This window comes from Protopterus annectens, chromosome 11.part0 (genome assembly GCF_019279795.1).
Source record: "Protopterus annectens isolate FY-2018-M chromosome 11.part0, PAN1.0, whole genome shotgun sequence".
NCBI lineage: Eukaryota > Metazoa > Chordata > Ceratodontiformes > Protopteridae > Protopterus > Protopterus annectens.
In genome coordinates this window covers 376,545,417-376,567,696 of record NC_056745.1, presented here as the reverse complement: position 1 = coordinate 376,567,696, position 22,280 = coordinate 376,545,417, and the positions used below count along the sequence as shown (strand labels likewise).

At 43.8% G+C, this 22,280-nt stretch overlaps 1 protein-coding gene across 1 annotated transcript in view; it reads left to right on the top strand.

Moving 5' to 3' along the window:
* TMTC3 (transmembrane O-mannosyltransferase targeting cadherins 3) overlaps positions 1 to 22,280 on the top strand; it is a gene marked incomplete in the record, with an annotated part of 998,858 nt that overhangs the window by 973,688 nt on the left and 2,890 nt on the right.

The window sequence follows — 22,280 nt, the reverse complement described above, 5'->3', positions numbered from 1 at the left end:
ATTTTGTTATTCCCATCATGGCAAGGAGATTCCAGCTGGGATTAGGCCTCATTCCACTAGGGCTACTGCCACTTCAACAGCATTTCTAAGGGGTGGCAACTAAGGATATTTTGGAGGCAGCTACTTGGAGTTCAGTGCATACTTTCTCTAAGCATTATCACCTTCCTCTCTACTCTAAGTCTAGGGCTGGTTTTGCCACAGCTATTTTGCAAGGCATGTTGTCAGCTCCTGCTTCTTTATGATTTGCCAGCCTCCCTTACCTCTGCTTTGGGATTCTACCCAATAGTTAGGACTGCAGCAATGTGGAATGAAGAACATAGTACAGTTTTGTACCTACCATAAATGTAGATGTTCGAGAATAGACATTGCTGCAGTCGAATTTACCTCCCTCCTTCCCTCTGTGTTTAGGGGTGGTTGTGTAGGTGAGGTTATATGCTGATATTTTTGTATATATTTTTGTATATATTGTACATATTTCGGGTGCAGGTATATTGGGCCTTGTCTTTTTAGGGTCTTCTGACATCTGGGGCAAGAAAAGACTGAGGATATGACGTGGGTCATGCGCATTAGTACCCTGACGTACTGACGTCAGTCTAATGCGCCCTGACCGACGTCAGCCATATACTCTGGTATTCGGGCCGACTGGACAGCGGACTACCCAATAGTTAGGACTGCAGCAATGTGGATCCTCGAACATCTACATTTATGGTAGGTACAAAACTGTACTTTTCTAAGGCCCAGGGTATGAACTATGCCTAAAGAAACGACGACCCAAGCTCAGGCACCTGCATCTGTGCCTCAATCTCAACTGCTTAAAATGGCGGAAGACCTTATTATGCTTATTAGTGGAAGCCAGGCTCACAGCTTCTTCCTATGCTTTCCAAGAATGCTTGGTTAGCCACCCTGTACCTAAAAGAGGCCTGCCTACACATCCTGTTCAGGGAATTTTGCAGGAAATATCTGTTTCAGGGCAGGATTTATGCACTTTCAGTTGTCTGCGCTTCCCTTTGACTTATCCACTGCTCCCAGAGTTTTCACAAAATGCCTGGCTCCAGTCATCGCTTTTTACAGACAAAGAAATATTTAAATTTACCCCTACTTAGACAATTGCCTGATTCAGGTAGACAGACAGGAAAAGCTGTTACAGCACCAGACATTTGTAAAGGACCTACTGACCTTCCTGGTGTATACTATCAGTGAAAAGAAATCAAAACTAGTCCCCACACAAAAACATTGTATTCCTGGGAGCAAGCCTGGGCACAGCATCCCAGATGGCATTCCTTACTCCAGAAAAACAAGCCTGATAGGCTACTTCTCTCAGCTAGCCACCAGAACCCAGTTATCCACAAGGGAAATCCTGCAAGCACTAGGGTTCATGGCCTCCCGCATTCTACTCATTCCATATGCCAGACTGCATATGAGGAAACTACAACAGTACCTAAAAAGCCTTTGGTGTCAACACTGTCAAGACCTGGAAACTATCATACCTATGATACCCTGTCTTAGGAAAGATTTTCTTTGGTGGGCAGCAGCATGCAACCACAATAAGGGACTTCCCTTCTCACAACCCCGTGCCACCCAGAACCTCACCACAGATGCATCAGACTATGCCTGGGGTGCACACCTGGACAGCAGGTGCATTCCGGGTCATTGGAGCCCAAATCAAATACATCTGCACATCAACCAAAAAGAGATGCTAGCTGTTCAGCACGCCCTGACAGCTTTCAGACCCTTTCTCTCCCCGCGGTCTCTAGTGATCAAAACAGAGAAGACCACAGTGATGTGGTATATCAACAAGCAGGGAGAGACTCACTGTTATCCTCTCTGCAGCCTCGCCATGACCCTTTGGCACATGGCCTCAGCCATGCAATTGCACCTGCTAGCACAACTCCTGCTACGCTCCCTAAACTCTCTGGCAGACAACTTGAGCAGAAACCTGCTAGACCCACACGAGTGGCAGCTAGACCACAGAACATTTAACCTTGTAACCCAGAAATGGGGCACCCCGAAGGTGGACCTCTTTGCCTCCCACGCCAATCATCATCTCGGCAAATTCTGCACCAGGGAACCTCACCACAAGGCCTGGAAAGTGAATGCTATATCCTTCCAATGGATAAAGCTCTCCATCTACGCATTTCCCCCTCTACCACTCATTTCAAGGGTACTGCTCAAAATAAGGGAGGAAAAAACAAGGGCAGTCTTGATTACCCCAGACTGGCCACACTAGCACTGGTACCCACTGCTGCGCAGCCTGCTACCCCACCATAGCACCTATCTCAGATACACTCCTGACCCAGAAGAAAGGAGAATTCATGCATCCACAATTGCAGACCCTGAACCTGGTAACCTGGCTTATTCCCTGATCTCTCCTCCTGCTGCCAGCGTAAGCAAACACGTCTTGGATGTTATACATGAGGCCAGACGCCCCAGCACTAGAAAATCATATGCTGACAAGTGGAAAAGGTTTTGCACTTGGATCCAGGCTAAGGGAGCCAAAACAGCACAGCCCTCCCTACCTGTCTTCCTGGGTTACCTAGCAGACCTACTACACAGGGATCTATCCTTCTCTTCTATTAAAATTCATCCCTCTGCCATCTCTGCTCATTACAGCATAGAGCCACCTCTTTTCTCACACCCTCTCATCAAACAGTTCCTATGAGGGGCTAACAACTTAAGGCCACCCAGAAGAGCTCCTACCCCAGCTTGGGACCTTAACTTTGGGTTGGAAAAGCTCACCCTACCCCCCTTTGAGCCTGCAGCTTCAGCAGAGTTAAAATTCCTCTCTTGGAAAACAGCCTTGCTTCTGGCCATCACTTCAGCTAGAAGAGTTTCAGAGCTACAAGCACTCCTGGCTGTAGAGCCCTTCATCATTTTCCATGCTGACAGGATCTCCCTCAGGACTAACCCATCCTTCATGCCTAAAGTGGTGTTCATTTTCCCACCTTTTTCCCTAACAAATAAAACAAGGGAGAAAGGATTCTGCACACTCTAGATGTGTGCAGACTACTCAGATTCTATCTGGATAGGACTAAATCTTTTAGAAAAACTGATCAATTGTTAGTCAGCTTCGCAGCAGGGGCAGAGGGCAAGGCCATATCCAAACAATCTCCCAAGTGGATAGCACACTGCATCCATTTCTGCTACAAATAGCACGAGAAAACACCCCTAAAGGTGGTCAGGACGCATTCCACCAGGGCAACCTCCACCTCTGCAACTTTTCTCAGAGGGATCCCCACCAGGGACATCCTGGAGGCTGCCACATGGACTTCAGTTCATAACTTGAGCAAGCATTACCACCTGCCTATCTTCTCCAAATCCAGGGCAGGCTTTGCCACCACAGTCTTGCAGGGCATCCTAGCCAGCCCCAAGTGTTCTTGACTGCCTCCACCCTTTTCTTCAGCTTTGGGAATCAACCAAAGTGTGGTGACTGCAACAGTGAAACACGAAAAACATAGTACAGTTGTGTACACTTACCATAAATGTAGTGTTCGAGTGTATTCACTGTTGAAGTCCTAGTTTCCCACCCTCCATCCCCCTTGTCTCTCTCTCTCTTCATCTCTCCTTACAGGGAATTTTTTGGTATTTACTTACTACTGCTGGTGTTCTTCCACCATAACCTAGCTCCCTATTTGGGGGCTTCTGACAGTTGGGGCAAGAAAAACTGATGTAATGGCATCGGCTGCCTGATTTTATACCACTTTTGACCTGACGTCAGTCCTGGAGTGACAGCAACCAACGCAGAAATACTACACCTCTGGTATTCGGGCCGAGTGAGGGCTACCCCTGGCAGGATAAACCAAGTATGATGACTGCAACAGTGAATACACTCTAACATCTACATTTATAGTAAGTGTACACAACTGTACTTTTTCCCTACTTACTCTGTTCTCTAATTCTATATATTTTTTTGAAACATCTCTTCCCGAGCAGTCTCATATTCAGCCAGCCTTTTCTTCATTTTGACGTGTGATTTTTGCAGCTTTATCACCTCATCTGAGAATATTTGTTTAAAGCTTCTTCCACTATTTCCAGCCTTTTGCCGTTTGTGTTGATGTACTTCATCAATGCTTTGTTTATTTTAACCAAGTCTGTATGCAGTTTGTTTTGTATATTCCTGTACGTTACTGGAATTTGTCTGGAGGTTGCATTACTTTTTGCTCAGGAGCTGAAGAACTTTCAGTGGTCAGTGCTTCTTCCTCACTTTTTTCTAGCTGATTTTTTCCAAGTCATCTGCATTTCATTTTTTCCTGGCATCCAGGCAGCACACTTACTAGCCAGTTGCTGAAATTTACCCATAAACACAAATCTACTGGCCTTGTCTGCTGAATTTATGTCTTCACAGTGGGAGAGCTCGAATTAGGCTGTTACTCAATGTGCTGCAGCTATCTTGGAAGTGATAATAGGAATTTTTGAGAAGAACATAAATACTATCTTGGAAGTGATGATAGGAATTTTTGAGAAGAACATAAATACCAGCTAGTGTCAGTACTGAATGGGACTATGAAGATAGCTATATTTGCAGAAATGGAGATGTATAGGATTCAAAATTAAAGGTAGTGAATGTGAGCTTGAGAATAGTTGAACGTTTAGATGGAGATCGAGGCATTAGCTGTAAGTTAAGAAAATATTTACCAAGAAAAGTTGAATTTAGAGAGGCAGTTGGTAAATTTTCAGTTTTGAGAAGAAGACATTTTATGCATTATTTCAAAACCGGAAAAAATTATAGTGGCAGAATATAGGAAAGCAAGGTCTGGAAATATAATACTGGAATTAAAGGAAGAAGATAGAAGATAAAGGGCAATTTGTGGAAAATAAAACGAATTATTGTGAGGCAGTATTTTGTAGTACTGTAGAGAGTTCAGAAACGGATGTAGAAAACAATTAATGTTATGGGTAGATGCAACAGTAGATAATGTCAAAAGGACTATTAAAAGATGAAGAAAGTTAGAAATCCTGGCACAAATCAGTTTCTTTTAGAATTTTATAAATGTTTTCAGGCATTTAGCCTCTATTTTGTATCACATTTTGCACTTAATGTGTATTCCTATAAGGAGGATCTAAGTTTATTTCTTTCTTTAATTTTATTTATTTATTTAGTTATTCAGTGTTAACCTGGTAGATGAGCTGGTCCATAGACCATTTTAAGCCTGGACCTTGGCAATTTATGCTAAAACATACTAAACACATAAATTTAATGTGTAATAGAAAATACTAAAAGTTAAAAATAGTAGATGTAGACAGTGCAGACTTTGCTGATTTCCTATATTACTTAAAATTACTAAAATAAGCATGTAACAAAGTTGGCATGTTCTTTATACATACCTGATATCAGCAAGTAGTTTTCTAGCATGTTATTGGTGTGTATGCTGTTCTGGGTTTTTATCCTTTATCAAACACGTATGTTTATAAGCCTTTATATAAATATTGTAGTAGTTCCATTTTGAATTGCTTCAGTCCATTAATTTGCTAAATTTCTTGTGGCAGGGAATTCCATAAGGTTGGAGCAGGCTTAACAAAAAGCTCTTTCACCATTACTAATTAAGTTCTTACAAGGGTGATTGCATTGGCTGCATTAGAGTGGAGCAAATAATGTAAATCTCTATCGAAGTTTACAAGCTAGGAAAGGATAAAAAGGAGTGTAATAGATTGAATACTGTGCAGTTTAGCAAAAGTGTTGCTGCTGCAGTTATTGGTAACTGTTTTGCCCCTGCAGTGTGAAAAAGTGATGCTCACTAGGACGTGCTTGTGTTATGAATCAATATGTTTTGTTAACTGCCACTGCATTGCCTGTGTGAGTTGAAAGACAGATGTTTGTAAGCAATATTCTAATTAAGGCAGTATCCTTTAGATTGTTGTGGACCTTCTGGCTTCCTGAGTGAGTAGATTAGAATACTTGTACACCACTTTCAGATGTGGTAGAACTTGCTGAGTTATGTGATCAGTGTGTGTGTGGTGAATGTAAGGTACTTATTGAGTAAAATTCCAACGTATTGTATGTGTTGCTATGGTTTCACGTCAGAATCCTGAAACATCACAATCGTGAACTTCATAATCCGGAACCCAAAATCCTGAAAACTCAAAATCCTGAATCACAAAATACTGAAAATATACAGGACATAACACTGACAATATTCCAGTACAAGAACACAGAGAAACACATACAATACAAAGGGTAGCACTTTTTACCAAGTATGGGCAGGGGGGCAAGCCCCCCTGCACCCCCTGCTAATTAAATATATAAACTCCAAGATTGCACTCCACAGAAAAAAATGGCAAACATACCATCATGTTTTCATGACTGCCTGTTGTAACCTTAGTAACATTCCCTTTTAACTTGCTATACTACAACATAACTCATGATAGTGTAGTGAAGTGCAGTCTTGGAGTTGATATATTTAAGTAGCAGGGGGGCTTGCCCCCATGCTTATATTTGGTGGAATGTAATCTGGTTTGTGTTCTCTGTAGTCAGTATATGTATCCTGTGTGTTTTCAGTCTTTTGGAATTCAGGATTTTGAGTTTTCAGGATTTTGGGCTTCCAGATTATGAAGTTTTCTGAAATTCAGGATTGTGATATTTCAGGATTCTGAAGTGAAACCGTTGCTATTGGAAGCTCTGTGTAGAAGCAACAATGCCATTTTAAAAAGGAGGGAAAGAAAGACTATAAATTAGAAAATGGTTGAAAAAAATTGCATGATGTATTTTCACAGTTTGGGTTTTGCTTTAATAGAAAAAATGAACACGAATAGATTGTAGTTATTTTTCAAAAGATTTTGCATACATTTAAAGAAACAGATATGATAACCAGTAAGGCATATGATTTGCTTTAGTAGGAAATATGTGATGAATATATTGATGTTGAGACATTCCTGAGAGATATTTAAACCGTATATGGAATATGTATGTGTGGGCACTCAAGGGTGAGGTTGAATAATTGGCTATGGAAGTCTTTTAAATTGAGTGATGGCCTAAGGCAAGGCTGTCCATGGGTACAATATTAGCAGTGAATCCCTTATTAAGACATTTTTTACTAGATATTGACAGGTTTAACAAATGATTCTGGAATCTGATGATGTCCTCATTCTGCTTCACTGATGGGTTACGGATCCAATCCTTGGATCCGACTCGTCCACCTTCAACAGACTTTAGCTTCCAGGCTTGAGTTCCTCCCTTACCCATAATCCTCTGTCCCTAACTCTACCTCCTCCAATCTCGTTTGCCGCCAGTGCGTACAGATGCATTCTCCAGTGCTGAGTTCAGTGTCAGTTAAGTGAAATATTTTCTCTTAATATTTAAAAATTTTCCTACCTTATAATCTTATAGTACTCCTCCCTTTTCTATTTAGGGTTCAAGGGTTGGTTCTCTTTTTTTCTTCATCTTCCTACCTCTCCTGTCCCTTCTAGCCTTGGCCTTTTTCATATATATATATATATATATATATATATATATATATATATATATATATATATATATATATATATAACTTTACAGCTTTACTTTTTACGATTGGTTGCTTTAGGGCATATTGTTATTTAACTGTTACGGCTAAGCCAACTGGATTTAAAAGATGAGCTGATTGCGATAGGAAAATCCCGCACTCAGACACACATGACAAATGTGTTTATTGTTTGGTGGCTGCCCATTTGGATTCCCCTTGCAAGATCTGTGAGGGTTTCAATCCTGGGGCAGTCCAAGAGCATATAAATTAAAAATAAGTTAATTTTAAAAGGGCTTTTGCCCACTCCACTTTCTTCACCAGGGGCTCAAACTCCCTCTAAGGACTTCAAGGCAATGAGGATCAAGTACTGACATAAGGAATCCAGGGTGCCCGGAGTCTGCTACAAGAGTCGGATTGAAAATATCTGCGCCTAGATCTATGTCGGCTTCCTCAGATCCAATAGACTTGATGGCTCCGAGTGAGCCTACGTCTGGACCGAGATCCTACCAGTTTGGGTCCAGACTTTAAGCCACTTTCTCAGATCTGTAAATCCCCTGGACCTGGGATCGTTCACCTGGGAGATCCAGAAGATAAATGTGTCCTACGATGCTGACAAAGATATTGCAGACCCCTAGACATTTAAGACCTTCCTCCATGGCTTCTTCCAGATCCTGTAGGAGCCTATACAATGACATGGACAAAATGGTTAGGTCCGTTATCAAGGCTCAGATCCAGATAGGGGTACTTCCAGCTGTGTTCCTTCATGGATACCACTTTTTTCCCCTTTTTCGATGCAAATAGTAGTTTCTGAGCCCCAGGACAGCAGTCTGCTAAGGGATTCGGGGTTAGGTCAGAGGACCTTTGCTTCCTTGACATTGACAGTCACCTTGACTACCTCTACTCCAAGGTCCTCTGATCAGAGTGAGTCCCAGGTCCGTGATGTTGTGTATGGATCTGAGGGGCAAGGTTCGGCTCCAGTTTTGTCAGATCTTTACCTGCCCCTTGGAGCTTAGGCCCTCAACAGTGCAGGCCCAGTTCTATAAGAAAGCCAGGGCTCTTGGGTGCTCCTTCCTTCTTCCTCGGTGGCTGCGGCTCTGAGGCAGTGGGGGAGGGTATCCCCAGGACCTTCAGCTTTCTGAGTTTTATAAAAGTCTTTCTCTGCAGACAGAGCTTGACTTCTGCTCCTCCCTATGTCCCTGCATCAGATCTGGGCCTTCATCCTTCCATTTTGTCCAGGGTTAGCCTGCCTCTAAGCTCTTCCACCTGAGGTGGCCCCTTCCTGATGTTCTTCGTGTTTCACTGTTGCAGTCATCACATTGGGGTAATCTACTGGCAGGTTGCCCTCAGTCAGCCTGAATAACATAAAGTCTTGGTTCCTGCGTCAGTTGCTGTCTCCTCTTCCATGACGTCAGTTCGTCAGGGGCATAAAACATGCAGCCGATGCCATTTTATTCAGTCTTTCTTGCCGCGCGGTGCCCGAAGCAGAAGCAGTTCACAAGTGCCAGTTGGCAGACTCCTGAAATTTTCGCATTCGAGTTTCAGAACCAAAGTCTTCAATTAAAGCTAAGTACCTCATTGGGGAAACTTTTTCTTGCTCCTTACCGATGTCGGTAAAAGTTAATAATTGCATTACTTGTGGGAAGCAAATATCTCATAAGGATTTTCATTTGTACTGTATTCCTTGCCTAGGCCCAGATCATAACGTGCCTTGCTGTCGGTTTTGTGCTAGATTTAATCCAGATTTAATTACCTTGAAATGTCGTCGGATAGCAATCCGACTACCGTAGTTCACAAAAAGAAAGACAGACAGACTGTCGAGGTCCAAAACCAACGACAAAGCTTCTCCTAAGCCGTTCGCCGGTTCTCATTGAGGCGCTTTTGCAGCCCCTGATACCCGCTACTTTTGAGTCGCAGGCCTCTACCGAGACCCATGCAGAGTCTGATATGCCGTGAGATTCTCAGAGTATTGAACCCGCGAATGTCTCTCCCTTGGATGGGTCCGGAGCCGCTGAGCAGGCATCGGCTTTTGAGGGTGTTTTCAGGCCTCAACATTTTTATATAAAACCAATGCCAGCTTCAAAAACAAAATCAAAAACAACTTCTAAGTCTAAAAAACTGACGCATGAGCCAAGTGCTCAGGCCCCTATGCCTAAAAAACAGATGATCAAAATGGCTGAGGACTTAATTACCTTGATCAAGGGGTCCCAACTCCCCCCTATCAAGAGGCCTAGGCAAGACACTGATTATGAATCTTCAGATCAGGTTTCTATTTCTTCTGATTCCTCTTCTGATCAGGAATTTTCTATACCACCCTATGAGGATTCAGATGCGGAAGAATCCATCCCATCTGCATCTCCTCCTGAGGATTATTCTTTTGGAGAAACCTTGCATACTTTAAGGGAACATTTTCATTGGGAGAATCAGAATTTCTCTGAATTAAAAAAGAGTCTTAGGGATTTCCTCCTCCTTCCTCAGCATAGGCCTTTGGCTATACCTCCTGTATTAGACATTGTTGATGATGTGTTTTCGGAATCAAGCATGGCTCCTGATTCCCTACCTCCGGCTCCTAGTAAGCCAGACAGATATTACAGGGTTCCTGACTCCCACAACTTTCTATTCAAAAATCCTGCTGCTGATCCTGAAACTATCTCACAGGGTCCCAAAGGTGTAAAGGCCTCTACAGCCAAAAATCCTACCCCCTGTGATAGAGATTCCAGGGTGCTGGATAGATGGGGAAAGAAGGTTTATACGTCTGCAACCTTGGCAATTAGGGCCTTAAACTGCCAGTTTCATATGCTTAAATATCAACAGCATGTTATGGGCCTATTGAAACAAAGTTATGTTGATTTCTGATCGTGTGGAAAATAAAGAATTACAGGAATTATTGCATGTAGCAGAACAGGTTGGAAAGCATACTTTGCAATGTGGTTTTGATTCCTTGCAGGCCTCTTGCAGGGCCGCAGTTACTGGATCTGTGATTAGAAGGCATGCCTGGCTCAAATTGTTGGATACCCCTTTACAGCATGATACTCTGTTTGGTAATAAGGTAGAAGAGGTTTTAAAGAAAATGGAAGACAAAGCTAAATCCATGCAAACTGTAAAAGATTTCTTACATGTGCAGCCTCCCAGATTCAGTAGGCACTGGCCTACTAAAAATTGGTCCTTTCCTGTGTCCAACAGAGCCTCCAGGTGCTCAAAAGGCTCTAGATACCAATCACAGGGTTCTTACAGGTCAAAGCAATGGGGTGCCTCCATCTCCAAATCTGGAGGAAATAAAGCACAACCCTACAGTAAGCAGTCTCAATGACTTCCCTCTACCATCACTAAGCAATTATCTTTTGGCAGCCCCATTGCGGGGAAAATTAGCACTTCATGCTCAAAATTGGCAGTTAATTACCCAGGACAAGTGGGTATTAAATATAGTACCCTAGGGATACATATTTCATTTCCATACTTTGCCAATTCCAAATGGTTGGCCAGATCTGCCACAAAATCAATGGGCAGAGGCTCAGAAACAAGTTACGTCCCTCATGGATAATGGGGCTATTCAACCAGTACCAGAACAGGAAAAAGGACAAGGTTTTTATTCAAGGCTGTTCCTGGTACCCAGAAAAGACGATGCCTGGCGTCCAATATTGGACTTATCAATTCTGAACACATTCCTGGATATTCCAAAATTCAAAATGCTAACTTTACAACAGCTACTGCCTATGCTGGGCAAGCACGCGTGGTTAGTGACTCTAGACTTAAGAGGCATACCTGCATATCCCAATAAGGGAATCATGCAGAAGATACCGTCACTTAAAGGCAGGTTTTATGCATTATGAATTCTCTACAGTGCTCTTTGGCTCATCTACTGCGCCCAGGGTCCTTACAAAGTGCCTGGCACCAGTAATTGCATTTTTCAGACAAAGAAGCATACAAATTTATCCTTACTTGGATGACTGTCTCATTCAAGCAGAAAACAAGGACATTCTTCTTCAACATCTGGCGTTTGTAAAAAGGCGTCTAACGTGCCTAGGGTACACAATAAACGAAAAGAAATCACAACTGGTACCCTCTCAAAAAATTACATTCCTGGGTGCAAGCTTGAGTACAACTGCCCAGATGGCCAGACAAACAAAGGCAACTGACTATATACTTTAAACAGATGGCATCAAAAACTCAGTTATCTGCAAGACAAATTCTGCAGGCTTTTGGGTTCATGGCATCTTGCATTCTACTAATTCCATATGCAAGACTGCATATGAGGAAACTTCAGTGGTACCTAAAAGTTTATGGAGTCAACATTGTCACAGTCTGGAAACAACGATTCCTCTCATTCCCTGCTTACAACAGGAGTTTCTTTGGTGGGCAGAGACATGCCACCAAAACAAGGGACTGTCATTCACTCTACCCCCTGCCATGCAAACCCTAACTACAGACGCATCAGACTGTGCTTGGTGGGCCCACCTGGCGGAGAGATGCATTCAGGGCATATGGAGCCCAAAACAAATGCATCTGCATATCAACCAGAAAGAGATGCTAGCTGTTCAGAATGCTCTGACAGCCTTCAAGGACTTGCTTCATCCAGGACAACTACTGATAAAGACGGACAACACCACGGTTATGTGGTACATAAACAAGCAGGGGGGTACACATTCCTACCCCCTTTGCAGACTAGCCATGACATTGTGGAACACAGCCTTGACTTACCAAGTACATCTTCAAGCTCAATTCTTGCCAGGAAAACAAAATACTCTGGCAGACCTAAGCAGAAATCTTATGGACCCGCACGAGTGGAAATTGGATACACAAGTTTTTCAGCATGGTAACACAGAAATGGGGGAGCCCAGACATAGGTCTATTTGCCTCCCCCCAAAATTATCAACTGGACAAATTCTGCACAAGGACTTAATCACAGACGAGCATGGAAAGTGGATGCTCTATCCTTCAGTTGGAAAAACCTATCAGTCTACGTCTTTCCCCCTCTGCCTCTTCTCTCCAAGATCTTACTAAAGGTCAGACAGAAAAAAACAAAACTGATCCTAATTGCTCCAGACTGGCCTCACCAGCACTGGTACCCAATTCTAAGGAATATGTCTCAACTCCCTCCTTGGAACTTGCCTCAAATACCTCATCTACTGTTTCAGCAGAACAATCAAATTCTGCACACTCAGCTCCAAACTCTGAATCTTGCAGCTTGGTTGATCATGTAATTATTCAAACAACACCTCTCAGTAAATCTGTTATGGATGTCATTTTGGAAGCCAGAAGGCCTAGTACTAGAAAATCTTATGCTGATAAATGGAAAAGATTCTGTGCTTGGAACCAAGCACAAGGAATGGACACAGCAAATCCAAATATCCCTCAGATTTTATAATACTTGACTGAGATGCTTGACAAGGGCCTATCCTTCTCTTCAATAAAAATCCATGCCTCTGCCATCTCGACTCATTACAGCATGGAGCCTCCTATCTTTTCTCATCCTCTGCTAAAACAGTATCTTAGAGGGGCCAAACATTTAAGGCCTCCCAGAAGATCACCAAGTCCTGTGTGGGACCTCAATTTTGTGGTGGAAAAACTCACCCTGCCTCCTTTTGAACCAGCAGCTACTGCGGATATAAAGTTCTTATCTTGGAAAATAGTTTTCCTCTTGGCAATCACTTCAGCAAGAAGGGTTTCAGGACTACAGGCTCTCATGGCTGTGGAGCCTTTTATTACATTTTACCCGGACAGGGTGTCACTTAGGACCAATCCTTCCTTTATGCCTAAGGTGGTATCCAGTGTGGCTCTTAACCAAACTATTCACCTGCCAACTTTTTACCCATATCCGCAGAACAAGGGGGAGCGGATTCTGCATTCATTGGACATACACAGACAACTAAGATTCTGCTTAAACAGGGCCAAATCTCTAAGAGAGTCTGAGCAACTACTGGTGGCATTTGCTTCAGGATCAGAGGGGAAGGCTATATCAAAGCAGACTATTTCTAAGTGGATAAGCCACTGCATTCATTTCTGCTACTTGCATCATGGTAAACCTGTACCCAAGGGAATCCGGTCACATTCCACCAGAGCTGCCTCTATCTCAGCAGCCTTTCTCAGAGGAGTTCCAACCAAAGACATTCTAGAAGCTGCTACTTGGAGCTCTGTTCCTACCTTCAGAAAGCATTATCATTTGCCTCTATTCTCTAAATCCAGGGCAGGCTTTGCCACTGCAGTTCTGCAGGGCCTTATAGCCGCTCCTAATGCTATTTAGTTCCATCCTCCCATCCATAGCTTTGGGATTCTACCCAAATGTAATGACTGCAACATTGTCGATGAACATTGTAGATGTTCGAGTGTATTCACTGTTGCAGTCCGGGCTACCCTCCCGCCATCCTCCTTTTCTATAACTTCTCTTTTCTTCACTATACTCTAAAGCCTTTGTAGTGTATTTGCTTTTAGATGAAGGTAAAGTTTATGTTGCTAAAAGTGCATTTTCATATATTGCTGTTTATATATATATATATATATATATATATATATATATATATATATATTTTTTTTTTTGCTCCCCATTTGGGGGGCACCTGACATCTGGGGCAAGAAAAACTGAATAAAATGGTGTCAGCTGCATGTTTTATACCCCTGACGACTTGAAGTCATGGAAGAGGAGATAGCAACCGACACAGGACCCAAGACTTTGTTATTCAGGCTGACTGAGGGCAACCTGCCAGCAGATTACCCTAATGTAATCACTGCAACAGTGAATACACTCGAACATCTACATTTATGGTAAGTGTACACAACTGTACTTTCCGACTCCTCACCTGAATATCCCACAGAAAAGGATGTGCAAGAGGAGGCACTTGGGCTCCCCTATGGAGTCCTTCATTGAGGATACGGACTACAATGAGGGAGAAGATTCCCCAAATCACCAACGGACAATGTCTTCTTTGTGGACATCTTGGAAATTTTAAAGCAAAGAGGTGGCTGGTCATCCAAAAATCCTTCTTAGGAGGAGTCTGTATTCTTGGAGGTCTTTGGGGCAGGCTCATCTACATCTTGGTTAATTCCTACAGTGGACGCTGTTATTGATCTTGTCACCCATCTGGCATGGAAAGAGCTGGACACCAGAAAGCCTGTATCAAAATGACCAGATAAGATTTTCTCCCCTTCAGAATCGATCATTATGGAGCAAGGACATTCCTGTTGATGCTGTGATGGTGGCATGTGCTACTAAGAAAGAGCTCTCACAGCAGCACTCGACTGTCCAGCCATCGAACAGGGAGTCCAGAGTGGTGGACAGGTTCAGGAAACGCATGTTTGCCTTGGCGACTTTTTCACTTAGCACGCTTAATTACTAGCCACATTTTATTCACCTACAGAGAGACCTGGTGAAGGAACTCTGAGTCCTTGGGGGAGTGCTTGCCTAAGGAGGAGCTAAGTAAAGTTTCTCCAGAGCTGACTACTCTTACTTCCCTTGCAAACTCTTCCATGAGGCTAGTTTCCCATTCAGCAGAAGGATCCTCAAGGGCAGCCGGCACCAGCATTGCAATATGCAGACATGCATGGATGAGGCTTTCTGATTTCATGGAATACTTTAAGGTGTCTTTGGTCAATGCCCCTTTTGATGGGTCTTCTTTGTTTGGCCCATCATTGAAGGACACGCTGACCTGCACCGAGCAAGAAGGTAAGACCTTGTCTGCCTTGGGGATCAAGTTTTCCACCCCTCAACGGATCTCAGCACTTGTTCAGAAAAAAAAAAAAAAAAAAATTTCATCTGCTTTTACTGTACTTGTGTTTCTACCTACTTTTTTTTACTTTTGCATCATCTTAAAAGTACTCAATTGTATTTATTACTGCTTGGTGTAACTCATTCTAAGCCTTTTGGTTTAAACACTTGGGCTTCGGACCAGTTGTTTTGCACTGAGAGGGTTTGTGGTCTGCACTGTAGTGGCAGAACAGGTAGCTTACATCCTTCTAGGTTGGGAACTGCTGATTGAGGGCTCAGTGTCTGTTATTCTAAAAGTGTATAAATTCTGGTTTAAGCACTTGGGCTTTCAGGCCAGTTATTTTACATTAAGAGGGTTCTTGGTCTGCACTCTTGTGGGAGGAGAGGCTGGACTCTGCCCTTCTGAGCTGGGAATTTCTGGTTGAAGGCTTATAGTGCATGCATATCTGAACTGCTTCTTACTGAAGTTGGTGCGCCTTGTTTGCTGTGGCATAGACAGGATTCGGGCCTGCTGGATCTAGCTTTGTTTGTGTAACTTGAGCACTAATCCAGGCATTCTCTGAAGTATTCAATTGTATTTATTACTGCTTGGTAGTAACTTGATTAAAGTGTAGCTATCATTCTAAGTCTTTTGGATTAAGCACTTGGGCTTCAGACCAGTTGTTTTACATTAGGAAGGTTTGTGGCATGCACTGTGGTGGCAGGACAGGTAGCTTTCATCCTTCTAAGTTGGGAACTGCTGATTGAGAGCCCAGTGTCTGTTATTCTTAAAGTGTATTAGTTCTGGTTTAAGCACTTGGGCTTCAGGCCAGTTATTTTACATCAAGAAGGTTTGTGGTCTGCACTCTTGTGGGAGAAGAGGCTGGACTCTGCCCTTCTGAGCTGGGAATTTCTGGTTAAAGGTTTATAGTGCCTGAATATTTGAACTGTATCTTACTGAAATTGGTACACCTTGTTTGCTGTAGCATAGACTAGATCCAGGCCTGCTGAATCTAGCTTTGTTTATATGCTTGTTGTTTGCTTGTTATTTCCTGGAGCTAATTCCACCTAATCTGGCTTCTCAGCGCTTCTGTGGATCCCTAGTGATATCTGTATTGCTTACTGTACTTATTTCCTTGTTTCACTTGAAAGAAAGTTACTGTTTGTCGTTTTTGCATTTAAGTTACCTGTAACACATTGCACTTAAGTTATATAAGTCAGCACTAAAAATTAAAAGCACTACACCCTCACTCCCCACTGGCCCTGGTTTTCAATTATTAAGGAATTCCCAATATTATTCTAGCATGTCCAAAGGTCAGTTGTCAATCTCCTCTCCGGTCCAGCTGGTGAATCTGGGAATCTTGAGGCAATGTTACAACTGCCTCATGTACACAGACAACCCTCTCCTCCTCCCAAGAAATTCCAACACATGTGAGAGATGCAACCATGTAGCCAAACTGGAGGCTAAGCTCTCTCAACTCAGTACTGACATAACCAGTCAGGAGGAGAAGTAAACCACACTCACTACAATTCCAGTCTCATAGACCTACCACGACAGCAAACCAAACACATAATCACACAAAAACATACTCGGAGGCTCTAAATAAAGATCTGCCGAAGCAGCAGAGACCTCCAAAGCAGACACCCAAGCAGCCGCTACCCCAAAACAAAACACGTGCAACACATCTCACAAAGCCAGTGTGCCAAACAGTCACAGCCTTAAGACTAAACAACACACCTGATACACTTGTAATAGGTGACTCAATCGTCAGGCACACTGACGTCCCGCTCACCAGGCTGAACAAGGAGAGGGTCACGGTGAGCAGCCTGTCGGATGCTAGGATCCGCCACATAACACAAACACTCAGGTCACTCCAAGGCAAGTACAAATATGACTCAGTCATTGTCCATGCTGGTGTGAATGACCTGAGACTTACCTCCCTGGACTACATGAAAAGAGACATAAAGGAGCTCTCTGAGCATGTAGCCCAGGCCGGTATGACCCTGACCTTGAGTAGCATCTTACCCTCACCAAGAATGATGCCACAATATGAAGACAAGATGATCAGTTTCAACAATTGGCTTAAGTACTTGTGTCATTCAAAGGGGATCCAATGCCTGTCAGCTTGGGATGATATGCTCGACAAGCCACGATGCTTCGCTACGGACGGCTTGCACCTGTCACCCCTGGGCTTTCGGATATTGGCAAAGGCTCTTGCTACCCCCATAGTGCCTTTTTTAGGCAAGGCTCAAAAGACAAACCTACCTCCATAGGTATCACAAGGGATAAGAAACTAAGAGTAATGCTACTCAAAGCCAGAAGTCTAAACCTCAAGATGCACGCACTCGAAACTCTCCTTAGCATGGAGAACATCGATATCTGTGCAGTAACAGAAACCTGGTTCAGGGCTCCCGAGAGCACCCCAGCACTACCAGGTTATACCTCATACCATGCTTTTCAGCCCCAAAACTTGGACCGAACCACAAAAGGAGGGAGTATCGATATTCATCAAAGATACCCACACCTCCAGGTTGGTGGCAAAGCACGAAGCATCAGAGACTATCCATGTGCAACTAACAGTGGGTAAAACTGCCTTCCAGTTTATAGCCTGCTACAGACCACCCTCCCAAACCCAGGAACCCCACTCGGCCTTCCTGAGAACACTGGAAAATATGAAGGTGTCTCCAAACACCATTATATTGGGCGACTTCAACTACCCAAACATAGACTGGGAGCATTACTCTAGCTCCAACACCCTAGCCCAAAGGTTCCTAGAATTTATAAACTCAAATGCTATGGAACAACTTGTTACCACTCCCACAAGAGGGGAAAACATACTGGACCTGATCATCACCAACATGGGGACTCTGTGCTCCAGACCAGAAGTGTATCCCTCACTGGTAAGATCAGACCATAAACTAATCTCACTGGATATTCACATCCCCGACCCCACCCCTGCCCAGAAAACCACAGTGAAAAACTTCTCTAAAGCAAATTTCACACTCCTCAAAACCGAGGTGGAATCCTTCAAAGCCCATGCCTGTGGAAAATACGGCCCAGACCGCAGAATCCTTTATAAACGCATTCTATGAACACCTTCATGAATGCATGGATCATGCAATCCCAAATAAAACCAAGACCCAATCCTCCAAAGGCAGACGTCCTGTCTGGTGGACCCCAGCCATAAACAAACTATACAATAGAAGGAGGAAGCTACTAAATGATAGAGCAAAATCCCAAAAAGGGAAGGCATCACTGATCAGTATTAGCAAAAAACCACAGGCACACATAAAATTGTCTAAGGCTAGCTTCAAGAGAAAAATTGCACAGGACACTAAGGATAATCCCAAGGCTTTCTTTAGTTATGTTAGGAACCTGGGTGGTAATTCCCAGATATGCTCAGAATTAGTCCAAAATGACAAAAAATACACTGAACCCACAGACATTGCCAACATCCTAGCTGACAGGTTCAGCGCAAACTCCCCCCCCCCTCCCCACCAAAAGGGCAAATATCTATCCAAGCAGAGTGCTGCCCCCCCCTGACACCTCAGATGCTCAGGTAAGAGCCGCCTTTCCAAAGCAAAAACACAGCATCAATGGGACCAGATGGTGTCCCGGGCTGCGTCCTACATGAACTCCAAGAAGAGCTAAACCCAAACATAAAACTACTGTTCAATCTCAGCCTTACTACAGAATATGTGCCCAAAGAGTGGCGTACAGCAACAGTGGTCCCTCTCCATAAAGGTGGTGCCTCAACGGATCCTGGAAACTATCGCCCCATAAGCCTGACTAGCTTGGTCTGCAAAGCTATGAAAAGGATCGTCATGGACCTCATAAATAAAGATATTGGGGACCTACAAACACTGGATCCGACCCAGTTTGGCTTTGTTAAGGGCAGATACTGCCTCTTAAACCTGGTTGATTTCTTTGAAACAGTCACCAAGGCCATTGACGAGGGGAAGGTGGTCTACACAGCCTACCTGGACCTCGCAAAAGCCTTTGATACAATACCCCACTCGGGCATTATAGATAAGCTCACCAGCTTAAATATAAGCCCCTGTGTCACTAGATGGATTGCAAACTGGCTCAAGGACAGAACCCACATGGTTAGAATTGCTAGAGCCATGTCAGACTCCAAACCAGTTACAAGTGGTGTCCCACAAGGCTCAGTCCTGGGATCTCTCTTGTTCGGTACATATTTCTTGGAGGTACAGGCCAACACGGAAGGACTGTGGCTGACCAGGTTCGCAGATGACTGCAAACTGGGCGCCATAATCGACTCTTCAGTCGACACAAGCATCCTCCAAAAGGGCCTCATAGAAACAGACAACTGGTGCCAGAGCCATGGCCTCAAGCTAAATGCCAAAAAGTGTATAGTCATCCCCTTTGGCAAAAACAAAGTGCCCACAAATTACCACATAGGTGGTAATCCATTAAGTACAGAAGAAGTAATTAGGGACCTGGGGACCCAAGTTGATAGCAATCTCTCATTTGACAACCACGTGGCCAAAGTGGTTAGAAAAACATTTTATATAGCCCACCTAATCATGAAGGGATTCACATCTAGATCAGGGGCGTCATCGTGCCACTTTACTCATCCCTCATCAGGCCCATAATTTAGTACAATGATCTTTTAGGGATGTACCTTACCAGACACCTGCAGCAACTGGAAAGACCCCAAAAGTACCTCACCAAGAGGATCAAAGGGCTCAAACAGATGCCATATGCTGCCGGTTAAAGAAACTCCAGCTCTACTCAGTGGCATACCGCCTGTTCAGAGGCGATCTGTGCCTGACGTATAAAGCCATGTCCAACCCGGAGTTAATGGACATGCTGCACCTCAGAAAATCCAAATCCCATCGAGCTACGCTCGAGACTTGAACCTCAGCACTGAAATAAATAGGACATGCTGGAGGGACATATTTATAACCCAGAGGCTCCCTTCACTCTGGAATTAAATCCCAGTCCAGGTTAGGCAGAGTCCCTCATTGACTCTCTTCAAGAGGAATCTTGATGAGTGGATGGGAGATCATAGGTTTACCCCGGGTATCACTTCTGTGTCACTGTTAGACAGAGGCATAGTATACTAACCTCGAAAAAGGGCATAGCAAAATAAATTTAAAATGGGTGGCGAAAGCCAAACACATTCAGGCTAGGCTTATAAATGCCCTAGGGCAGATAGCCTAGTATGAACCTATGAACCTACTCTAGAAATCGGGCTAAGAAAACTTGGTTCCAAAAATCACAAGGTTCCTTTCCTGATCCAAGTGGAGAGTACTCTTCCAGAGACAAAGGAGGAGGCTTTAATAGGAGACACCATCCTAGTGATGGAGGGGGTCCAGAATATCAGGGCTTTAGGGAACCCTTTTCCAAAAAGCCCTTTCAGTGCTCTAGTGCTGTCTGACTGTCTGACTCTGGAGGCAGTTGGGGGCCTTTAGCCGAACAGAGAGAATGTGGAACTTGCTCCTGTTTCTGTTTGATGCCAAAGAAAACAGAGGACCTGAGGTTTATCCTAGACCTAAGCAAACTCAGTTTATATCTAAAGAAAGTGAAGTTCCGGATGGTTATGGATTAGTCAATACTTCTATTACTAAGAAAGGATGATTGGATGTGCTTTGTGGATCTCAAGGACACGTAGTGTCACATAAAAAATAGGCGCTCCAGAAGTCACCTGCACTTCTGCATTGGAGACGGTCACTTCCAATTCAGAGCCCTGCTGTTTGAACTCACCACAGTTCCCCAGATGTTTATCAAATGGATGGCAGTAGTCGCAGCTCATCTACGACTGGAAAGGTTTTATGTATTCCCATATGTGAACGATTGGCTCCTAACTGCCTCCACCACCCAGGGTCAACTTTCTCAGGCTAGAGACTATATCAGATTTCCCATGAGCTAGGCATCACCATAAATCCAGACAAGTCACAACCATTGCCTGTTCAAACCTTGGAATTCATTGGGGCTCAGCTGAACGCAGTTACGCAAGTAGCTTCCTTGCCCCAACATCACATCAACATTTTGACTCTAAGTACAAGCTGTATTATCTCATCCATCTCCTCCTGCCAGATTGATTCTATGGACCCTGGGATCTATGGCAGCTGCTATAATTCTAGTACCTCTAACTAAATACTCTATGCACATTCTACAGTGGACACTGGCTGTTCAATGAACAATTCTGCATCATCCCCTATCTGTTCCTATCAGAGTGACCAGTGTTTGCAGAAGCCATTTAGAGTGGTGGATTTGTTCTGATCTTTCAGTAGGTAGACCTTTCAGCCTTCCCCTTCCAATAGCCAGAGTGACCACCAATGCTTCCTGTCTGGGGGGGGGGGCATTTTGAGGGACGATTTTCCCTGTGACGTGGACTCACCTGAAGATCAGATTTGCATATACATGTCCTGCAGATGAGCTGTCCTATAATTTGCAAACCTTTCAGGACGGTCTACCTCTGGCAACTGTTGAGATTCACACCAACAACATGCCAGTCGTCTGGTATATCAACAAACAAGGAGGAACTCATTCATACCCACTGTGCCGAGAAACCATGAGAGTTTGAGAATAAGTTATCTTTTCACACCACTTTCAACTTCCAACACATACCAGGGAAATCCAACATATTGGCAGACAGGCTCAGCAGGTCCATTCTGATGCCCTAGGAGTGGTCCCTAATCAGTCAGTAGGAAACACGATATTTGACCGTTGGGGTCAAATATCTTGTTTGCTACTGACTGATTGAGGGACCACTCCTGGGGCATCAGGGGTGGTCCCTCAGTCAGTAGCAAACATTATATTTGACCGTTGGGGTCTTCCCTGCTGTGATTTGTTTGCATCCCTTGACAACAGCAAGTACAGCAGTGATTTCCCTGGGAGATGCTGTAGTCTACGAATGCCCCCCCCCAACCCTCCTTTATGCTTACCCTCCTCTTCAACTGATTTCAAGATTTCTTCAGAAAGCCAAATGATTGAAGAGTACTGTGATCCTCCTTACCCCCTTTTGGCCTCATCAGATTTGGTTCTCTGTCCTCTGGTGTCACCTGAGATATACTCCATGAATGCTGGAACCCAAACTGGACCTCCATTTTCACCCCACACTAGGACCTCTCCAGTTCCCTGGATTGATAGAGGGTCCTTGTTTTCCTTGCCTGTCAAAGGCTTTAAAAAAACATTCTTT